Consider the following 10,114-nt stretch of genomic DNA (forward strand, 5'->3'; position numbering starts at 1 on the left):
AGGCAAAGTTTCACTTGTGATCACAGTGCTGAGGTGCGCAGGGCAGAGCAGTCCTGGTGTGTCTCGTGTCACTTGTCTCTTGTGCATTCTGTGTGTTTGGGTGTCTCAGGTCTTTTTCCTTAGCCCTTTGAGGGGCCTGTCAGAAACCCATGCATCATTCTTAGCATCTGTGATCTCTGCGTTCCTCGGCCTGGCACCAATGCCATAGAACTTTTGACTCGGGAGCTCAGATAGGCATCAGAATCGCATCTCTTTAGAAGCATCCGGTCAGATGTCTTTTCAGGTCTTGTTCTGAGCTGTATAGACAGCTGCGCCCCGCAAGGATCCATTGTGGTGGATTAGGAGTCATAAGAATGTGAGGACTGGTAGAGGATTCTGACCGTAGGATTCACAGGCATCCATCTTTGCAGCTTCTTGGAATAAATATTTCAGTTAGCATCTTCTTCCCTCCAGGGTTCTCTGAGCCTCATCAGCTCGCCGTCGCCCTCTCCTCGGTCATCTCATATTGCATTCTTTTGGTCCTTGCAGTCATCCTTCTTGCCAAGAGATTTCTATCCCTGTTGTGTCCCCCATTGTTTGTCACGTCCCATCCTGTGTCACAGGTGTGTACACGTATTTGTGCCGGAGCTGCTCTGCCCTGCTGCGTAGCCTGGTGCGATAGGAGTAGTCCTGGGGACTTGAGATTTGTAACGTGGGCTGCAGTTGGACTGTAGATGGTATTCCTAGATTGACAAAAGGTGTTTCCACCTGTTGAGTTATCCTGCAGCCCTTTGACGTATATCCTAACTTTCTTTCAGGTGCTGATGCATTATATCCTTGTCAGAGCGCCCCATCCCGGGCTTGTGGGTTCCCATGAGCAGGTCAGTCACTGTTTGTATCTGCAGAGGAAGCATAAATGGTGACTATGTTACAGCACTGTTCTTTGTCTTTATTTTTAGGAAGTCAAGCCAGAAAGCAGCAGTCAAGGCCGAGTGGGCTAGGTGAGCATTGAGTTGTGTACAGAAGTAGTTGTTATTGGTCAAGTCTCACTTTCTGGTGCAACTCCAAGCCTCCATTCTCGTTTGTTTGCTTTAGGCAATTGACCCAGCATATGTCCAGCCACCGCCACCAGCCAGCCCATGCACCGGGTTTCCTGCACATGTGGGCCTTGTGGAAGTATTATAGGACTCTGCGATGAAGCCTTTAAATTTTCTCATTCACCGTCCTATCTGGGTAGCCATCAGGGCCAGCCAAGGAGTTGTGGTGAGTCGGGGAGGTAGGGAGCAGGAGCGACGGTCCGTTGAGGTTTCAGCAATGCCAAATCAAGTTGTCTCCGCTTAATCTAGGCAGACCCTGCGACAATGGTGTCAGCCTCCAAGCACGGCCAAAGCGTGCGGCCCGAGGACCTGGGCATTCCTAAGAATGTGGTGAGTAGCAGACTTGTTTGGTTTTGGCCGATGTGCTGCTAAGCTTGTGCACTGATGTTTGGTTTTCTTTCTCTTGGCAGAGTAAGATACAACAGCCCGGTGCCAGCAGGGACTGCTCAGATGGCGAGGCTGCTTTCTTTAGCACCTGACACAGATTGGCATGCCCACCTGTCTGAGAGATGAGTAGAGGGCTGCGACCCGCAGAGGGGATGAAAGTGGGTTGCTGGGTTGGGACTCACCGGGAGGGATTTTTGAGTCTGCTTTGGTGACGGATGTGGAAGAAGTGGCCCCTTAGGCCATGTAAAGGGAAAGTGTCACTTTTAAACACAGTCCTGAGGTGCTCTGGGCAGAGCAGTCCCGGTGTGTCTCGTGTCACTTGTCTGTTGTGCGTTCTGTGTGTTTGGGTATCTCATGCCTTTTTCCTTAGCCCTTTGAGGGGCCTGTCAGAAACCCATGCATCATTCTTAGCATCTGTGATCTCTGCGTTCCTTGGCCTGGCACCGATGCCATAGAACTTTTGACTCGGGAGCTCAGACAGGCATCAGAATCGCATCTCTCTTTAGAAGCATCCGGTCAGATGTCTTTTCAGGTCTTGTTCTGAGCTGTATGGACAGCTGCGCCCCGCAAGGATCCATTGCGGCAGATTAGGAGTCGTAAGAATGTGAGGACTGGTAGAGGATTCTGACCGTAGGATTCACAGGCATCCATCTTTGCAGCTTCTTGGAATAAATATTTCAGTTAGCATCTTCTTCCTCCAGGGTTCTCTGAGCCTCATCAGCTCGCCATCGCTCTCGACTCGGTCATCTCATATTGCATTCTTTTGGTCCTTGCAGTCATTCTTATTGCCAAGAGATTTCTATCCCTGTTGTGTCCCTATTGTTTGTCACGTCCCGTCCTGTGTTACGGGTGTGTGCACGTATGTGTGCCGGAGCCGCTCTGCCCCGCTGCGTAGCCTAGTGTGATAGGACAAGTCCCGGGGACATGAACTTTGTAACGCAGTGTGTAGTCGGACTCTAGATGGTATTCCTAGATTGACACAAGCTGTTTGGAGCTGTGAAGTTATCCTGCAGCCCTTTGGTGTATATCCTAACTTTCTTTCAGGTGCTGATGCATTATATCCTTGTCAGAGCGCCCCATCCCTGGCTCGTGGGTTCCTATGAGCAGGTCAGTCACTGTTTGTATCTGCAGAGGAAGCATAGATGGTGACTATGTTACAGCACTGTTCTCTTTTTTTATTTTTAGGAAGTCAAGGCAGAGAGCAGCAGTCAAGGCCAAGTGGGCAAGGTGAGCATTGAGTTGTGTACAGAAGTAGTTGTTATTGCTTAAGTCTCATTTCTGGTGCAACTCTAAGCCTCCATTCTCGTTTGCTTGTTTTAGGTAATTGACTCGGCGTATGTCCAGCCCCCGTCACACACTGGCCAATGCACTGGGTTTCCTGCACATGTGGGCCTTGTGGGAGTATTACAGGTCTCTGCGATGAAGCCTTTAAATTTTCTCATTCACCGTCCTTTCTGGGTAGCCATCAGGGCCAGCCAAGGAGTTGTCGTGAGTCGGGGAGGTAGGGAGCAGCCGCAAGGGTCCTTTCAGGTTTCAACAATGCCAAATCAAGTTGTCTCTGCTTAATCTAGGCAGACAATGGTGTCTTAATCCTGTGACAATGGCGTCAGCCTCCGAGCACGGCCAAAGCGTGTGGCCCGAGGTCCTGGGCATTCTTAAGAATGTGGTGAGTAGCAGACTTGTTTGGTTTTGGCTGATGTGCTGCTAAACTTGTGCACTGATGTTTGGTTTTCTTTCTCTTGGCAGAATAAGATACAACAGCCCGGTGCCAGCAGAGACTGCTCAGATGGCGAGGCTGCTTTCTTTAGCACCTGACACAGATTGGCATGCCCACCTGTCTGAGAGATGAGTAGAGGGCTGCGACCCGCAGAGGGGATGAAAGTGGGGTGCTGGGCTGGGACTCACCGGGAGGGATTTTTGAGTCTGCTTTGGAGACGGATGTGGAAGAAGTGGCCCCTTAGGCCATGTAAAGGGAAAGTGTCACTTTTGATCACAGTGCTGACGTGCGCAGGGCAGAGCAGTCCCGGTGTGTCTCGTGTCACTTGTCCATCGTGCATTATGTGTTGTTTGGGTATTCCATGTCACAGGTCTTTTTCCTTAGCCCTTTGAGGGGCCTGTCAGAAACCCATGCATCATTCTTAGCATCTGTGATCTCTGCGTTCCTTGGGCTGGCACTGATGCCATAGAACTTTTGACTTGGGAGCTCAGACAGGCATCAGAATCGCATCTCTCTTTAGAAGCATCCGGTCAGATGTCTTTTCAGGTCTTGTTCTGAGCTGTATGGACAGGCCCCACAAGGATCCATTGCGGCAGATTAGGAGTCGTAAGAATGTGAGGACTGGTAGAGGATTCTGACCGTAGGATTCACAGGCATCCATCTTTGCAGCTTCTTGGAATAAATATTTCAGTTAGCATCTTCTTCCTCCAGGGTTCTCTGAGCCTCATCAGCTCACCATCGCTCTCGACTCGGTCATCTCATATTGCTTTCTTTTGGTCCTTGCAGTCATCCTTCTTGCCAAGAGATTTCTATCCCTGTTATGTCCCCATTGTTTGTCACGTCCCGTCCTGTGTCACGGGTGTGTGCACATATTTGTGCCGGAGCCACTCTGCCCTGCTGCGTAGCCTGGTGCGATAGGAGTAGTCCTGGGGACTTGAGATTTGTAAGGTGGGGTGTAGTCAGGCTCTAGATGGTATTCCTAGTTTGACACAGGATGTTTGGAGCTGTGAAGTTATCCTGCAGTCCTTTGACTTGTCTTAACTTTCTTTCAGATGCAGCAGGATAAAATCCATGGCAGAGCATCCCATCCTGGATTAGGGGGCTCCCATGAGCAGGTCAGTCACTGTTTGTGTTTGCAGGGGAAGGGTAAATGGTGACTCTGTTACAGCACTGTTCTTTGTTTTTATTTTTAGGAAGTAAAGCCAGATATCAGCAGTCACGTTGAAGAGGGCAAGTTGAGCAGTGTCCAGTGGAATGAAGCCTTTGTTAGTGCTCAAGTCTCACTTTTGGTGCAGCTCTAAGCCTCCATTGTAGTTTGTGTCCTTTAGGTAATTCACTCGGAGTATGCAAAGCTCCCGTCACGCACTGGCCAATGGACCGGGTTTGCTGCTCTTGTGAGCCCTCTGGGAGTCTTACAGGACTCGGTGATGAAGCCTTTGCCTTTTTTACTTAAAGGTGTCATCTGGGTCTCCTTTGGCAACAGCCATGGAGTTGCGGTGAGTCGGGGAAGCAGGGAGGAGAAGGGAGGGTCCGCTCAGGTTTCAGCAATGCCACATCACCTCGTCTCCTCTTAACCCAGGCATACCCTGCAACGACGGCGTGGCCTCCGAGCGCAGCAAAAGCATGTGGCCCGAGGAGCTGGGCATTCTCTGGAGAACGGTGAGCAGCAGAATTGTTAGGTTTTGGCCGACGTGCTGCCCAGATCACGCATTGATGCTCGGTTTTCTTTAATGTAGCTGTCTAAAAGACAACGGCCCAGTGACAGCAGGAACTTCCCAGCCAGGGAGGCTGCATTCCTTCACACCAGACATGGATCGGCATCCCCAGATGTCTGAGATGAGTAGAGGGCTGTGACCCATAGAGGGGATGAAAGCAGGGTGCTGGGTCGGGACTCACCAGGAGGAGTTTTTGAGTCCGCTTTGGAGACGGGGATGTGGAAGAAGCGGCCCCTTAGGCCACTGAATGGGAAAGTGTCACTTTTGATCACAGTGCTGACATGCTCAGGGCAGAGCAGTCCCGGTGTGTCTCGTGTCACTTGTCTATTGTGCGTTCTGTGTGTTTGGGTATCTCATGCCTTTTTCCTTAGCCCTTTGAGGGGCCTGTCAGAAACCCATGCATCATTCTTAGCATCTGTGATCTCTGCGTTCCTTGGCCTGGCACCGATGCCATAGAACTTTTGACTCGGGAGCTCAGACAGGCATCAGAATCGCATCTCTCTTTAGAAGCATCCGGTCAGATGTCTTTTCAGGTCTTGTTCTGAGCTGTATGGACAGCTGCGCCCCGCAAGGATCCATTGCGGCAGATTAGGAGTTGTAAGAATGTGAGGACTGGTAGAGGATTCTGACCGTAGGATTCACAGGCATCCATCTTTGCAGCTTCTTGGAATAAATATTTCAGTTATCATCTTCTTCCTCCAGGGTTCTCTGAGCCTCATCAGCTCGCCATCGCTCTCGACTCGGTCATCTCATATTGCATTCTTTTGGTCCTTGCAGTCATCCTTCTTGCCAAGAGATTTCTATCCCTGTTGTGTCCCCCGTTGTTTGTCACGTCCCGTCCTGTGTCACGGGTGTGTGCACATATCTGTGCCGGAGCTGCTCTGCCCCGCTGCGTAGCCTGGTGCGATAGGACCAGTCCCGGGGACTTGATTTGTAGCGTGGGCTGTAGTCGGACTCTAGGTGGTATTCCTAGATTGACACAAGCTGTTTGGAGCTGTGAAGGTATCCTGCAGCCCTTTGACTTTTGCCTTAACTTTCCTTCAGGTGCAGAAGGATTCCCCTGATCAGGTCAGTCATCGTTTGTGTCTGCTGGGGAAGTGTAAATGGTGTCTCTGTTGCAGCACTGTTCATTGCCTTTTTTTTTGGTTTCTTTTTTAGGAAATTATGCCAGAGAGCAGCAGTCAAGTTGAGGAGGGCAAGGTGAGCAGTGATCAAAAGATGCCAGCATTTGTTATTGCTGAGGCCTCAATTTCTGGTGCAACTCTAAGCATCCACTGTTTTTTTGTTAGGTGGTCTCCTTGCAACTTCTCCCGGCCAAGGATGCCCGATGCCAGGTGGGTGCAAGCTTTAGGTATAGGTGTGGCATACTTGTCAGATCAGGGAGGTTGTGTTTTCCCAGTATCTCAGCATCCTGTTTTGCTTTGTTTCATTACAGGTGCTGTCCCTGCCCTAGGTGTGCCAAGGAACAGAGGCAAGCGGGTGAGTCGGTGTTTAGGCAGGATGACTCACGGGTGAGCGTTCCGTAGCAGCACGCTAAGCGTGTACCTTTTCTTTTTGCAGGTATCTTCGGGCCAGCCTCTGGAGTCAAATCAAGATTTGAGGTGAGCTGGGACAGTGGTGTGGAGGAGTCCCGGGGATTACTCATTTTGAGGGCAATAGTCACCTTTTCTGTTTTCTCTTAGGTACCGTGAGGAGGCTTGTAGGCGAAGTTTGGAAACGGCTGCACCGAAGCACACGTCTTGATGTCCACATCCAACCGACGATGGATTTTGTTCGCTCATCTTCCAAAAGCTAAGTGTCTAAGTGTTGGGGCGAGTAGTTGGGAGAAGGGGAAAAACCTTTGCTATCACAGGAGGCAGTTTAATGTTAGCTTAGCGGAGAGGTCTGTAGGGGGATGGAGCTCTTTGGAAGTAAAGGGATAGGGCTTGTCCTCAGCCTCAGCAGCGCCTTTGCCGGGCAGGGTAGTTCCGATCCATCTCTGCATTCTCTTTGAACGTTTCTCTGTGAACTTTGCGTCGTCAGCCTTCTTCGACTCTCAGCGTCGTCGTGGATCTTTCCCCCGAGGAGCTCACCTTCAGGCTCGGAGCTATAGCCACGGTCACCCGGCAGTCTTCGCTTCCTTCTCTAGGCGTACTGAGCCTTTTGAGCATCCTCCTAACTGCTCTGACACTAACTTCTTTTAAGGAGTTGCGTTTCATCATCACGTGCTGTCCTAGGGCTTTCTTTCCTTTGGCATCATCGGCCTGTGGCTCATCTTGCGCTAGGAATCTTGGGTCCATAAGGTGAAACTGCCAGGCGGTTTCCACTCGTGTCTGTGTTATGTTGTCCGTGTCTGTGTTATGTTGTCCATGTCTGTGTTATGTTGTCCGTGTCCATTGTCTTCTGTGCTGTAGGCCTTTGTTACATCTCGATGCTTTATCGGCATCATTCTGCATCATATCGGCCGCATTTTACTCACGTTCCTCCCCGGATATCGCTTATTCCGGCATCTTTACATTTTTACTCTCTGAGCCAGGAAGAAGTACACAAGATATTTTCATTCATCTTCCTTCTCAACTTTGGTAGTGCCTTTTTTTCCCGTGCCATTCTCTTGGACTTCCATAGGGAGTGTATTACACCCTCATGTGACTACTAGTTCTCTAGGTTCCATCTTCTCAAAGGGTAGACGGCTCAAGAATTAATCTTCCAGAGAGTTATCTCAAATCACTTATATTGTACCGATGGTGGCTTATACTGTGTGCGCTTATATTATATGCAATTATGCTGGTTTACATTGTTTGTACTTATCCTCTATGTACCTGTGTTGGCTTATATTGTATGCAATTATGCTGGCTCATATTGTATGTACTTATACTGTATGTAATGATGCTGGTTTACATTGTGTGTGCTTATATTGTATGCAATCATGCTGCTTTACATTGTGTGTATTTATATTGCATGCACTTGTGTTGGCTTATAGTGTGTGCACTTATATGCAGTTATGCTGGTTTATATTGTATGTACTTATACCGTATGTAACGATGCTGGTTTACATTGTGTGCGCTTATATTGTATGCAATTATGCTAGTTTACATTGCGTGTACTTATCCTGTATGTACCTGTGTTGGCTTAGATTGTATGCAATTATGCTGGCTGTACTTTACTTACATTGTGCCACTCTAGGATCGGAGCTCCCCTGCCCTGGCATGTAGTCACAGTTAGGTAGAACTTTACAGTTCATCTGTCTTCCGTGGGATTTTGGGTAGAAAGTTTTATGGGCCCAGAGTCGGGAGACCTCCTAGCTGTCAGATAGCCACTCGTTGACCACCTCTTGTTGTCTCACAGGTCCTCGAGGCTATAGATTTTTCCGGAGTCTACAATTTGACATCAAGGAACAGAAGCCAGAGGCCGTTGAAGCACGTTCTTCAGTGTGGTGCTTAGAGTAAGGGTTGCACCGTGTGCAAGCTGAAGAATATGAGAGAGGTTGTGATTGTGTCTGTCTGTGTGTGCTTGTCTGAGTGAGCGCTGACTGTTTTTAACCTTGCGTGTATGACCTTTGCCTTTCAGGTTTTTCAACTAATTTTTAAATTTAGAATAAAAAATCCCCAGCTGGGGTTTTTTTTTTTCCCCCCCCCCGGCTGGGTTTTTTTTTCCTCGGTCCCGACCGGTCTGCGAGGCGAGGTTCATTGCCAAAGTTTGGGTGCAGACCGTCGCGGACCGGGGTTTTTGTCAGGCAGGAGGATTTCTGGGAGGCTCCCGGGAACCGCATTCCCGAGGAGCGGCACGAATGTGTGGCAATAGGCGGGGGTTAGCAGGGCAGTCGAGGTGAGAGCCAGGGTGGGTTTGTGCGGAAGCTGAAGGCGTTGTGGTGGGTGTATGTGTGTGTGTGTTGACTGGTTCTAACCTTGTGTGTGTGACCTTTGTCTTTCAGGTTTTTCAACTCATTTTAAAATTTAGAATAAAAAATCCCCAGCCGGGGGTTTTTTTTTTTTCCCCCCGGCTGGGTTTTTTTTTCCTCGGTCCCGGCCGGTCTGCGAGGCGAGGTTCATCGCCAAAGTTTGGGTGCAGACCGTCGCGGGGACCGGGGTTTTTGTCAGGCAGGAGGATTTTTTTTTGGAAGCTCCCGGGAACTACATTCCCGAGGAGCGATGATGGCCAGAGGGTCGGGAAGGAGCTGGGATGAGAGTGACGGTGAGTTTGTGTGTAATGTGAAGGCGGTGTGTATAGTGGCTGAGTGGAGTTTGCTGTTTCTGTTTTGTGTTTCCTGTAGCAATAGAAGAAAGTGTATTCAATTTTTCAGAAATGGAAAAATGGGTTTTATTGTGTTCATATGTATTTGGCTTGTGCTACCTTGTATTATTCTGTATTTGCAATTGCTGCTGCATTTTGATGTATTGTCCATTCTGTAAATTGGACTTGTGTTCATATGTATATTGTATCTCTACTTGCATTTGGATCGGTTGTTTCCATGTGTTTTGCTGAACTCTAAATAAAATTCTAAATCAATAAAGTCGAATCAGCCCTAACCCCGATACCCTTTGCCCATGTCCCCCATGCCCCATTTGCCTCTTGTGTTTCTTTGGTGTGTTTTAGTGGTTTTTTCCTCTGTATTTCTCGCTCAGCCTTTCCTGTTACTCATCAGTCTATTTTTCACTTTAGTCTTCAGTTTCTAACTTTGTTTCTGTCCAGCTGTAGCCGTGCCCCTCTTTGTCACCATTTCTAACTCTGTCCTTCTGTAATGCTATTTCCCCCATTTGCTTTCACCCCTATTTCTTTTTCTCTGTTTCTCTCCCTCTATTTCCATATTTCTCTGTGACTCCATTCTTTTTCCTCCCTAATGCTGACTGTCATTTTGTTCCCTCTGTCTTTAATTTCCTTTTCTCTCTTATTTCACTTCCCTCTCTCACTTCTATTTATTTCCCCTTTTCTCCCTGTCACTTCCCCAACCTTCTCTCTCTTTGTCTCGTTTCTCTCCATCTCTCTTTCTCCCTCTCTCATTTTGCCCTCTGTCCCTCTCATCTCTCTTTTATGTCTCTCTCTCTCTGAGTTCTCTCTCATTTCTCTCTGTGTCTCCTTTCCCTCTGTGTCCCCCTCATTTCTGTCTCTCTGTCTCAGGTCTCTCTCTCATTTCCCTCTGTGTCCTTCTCATTTCTCTCTCTTGGATCTCTCTGTCTTTCAGTTCCCTCTCCTTTCTCTCTCTTTCAGTTCACTCTCTCATTCCTCTCTGTCTCTCTCATTTC

The 10,114-nt window shown here is 48.7% G+C and overlaps 1 long non-coding RNA gene across 1 annotated transcript; it reads left to right on the forward strand.

Moving 5' to 3' along the window:
- The first annotated feature begins 6,327 nt into the window (after positions 1 to 6,327).
- LOC119696838 lies at positions 6,328 to 7,780 on the forward strand. Its single transcript, XR_005255673.1, has 3 exons — positions 6,328 to 6,374; positions 6,456 to 6,496; positions 6,578 to 7,780. It is a non-coding gene; the product is annotated as an uncharacterized LOC119696838 (long non-coding RNA).
- Positions 7,781 to 10,114: the final 2,334 nt, after the last annotated feature.

Source organism: Motacilla alba, unplaced genomic scaffold, assembly GCF_015832195.1.
Source record: "Motacilla alba alba isolate MOTALB_02 unplaced genomic scaffold, Motacilla_alba_V1.0_pri HiC_scaffold_492, whole genome shotgun sequence".
Classification (NCBI taxonomy): Eukaryota; Metazoa; Chordata; class Aves; order Passeriformes; family Motacillidae; genus Motacilla; species Motacilla alba.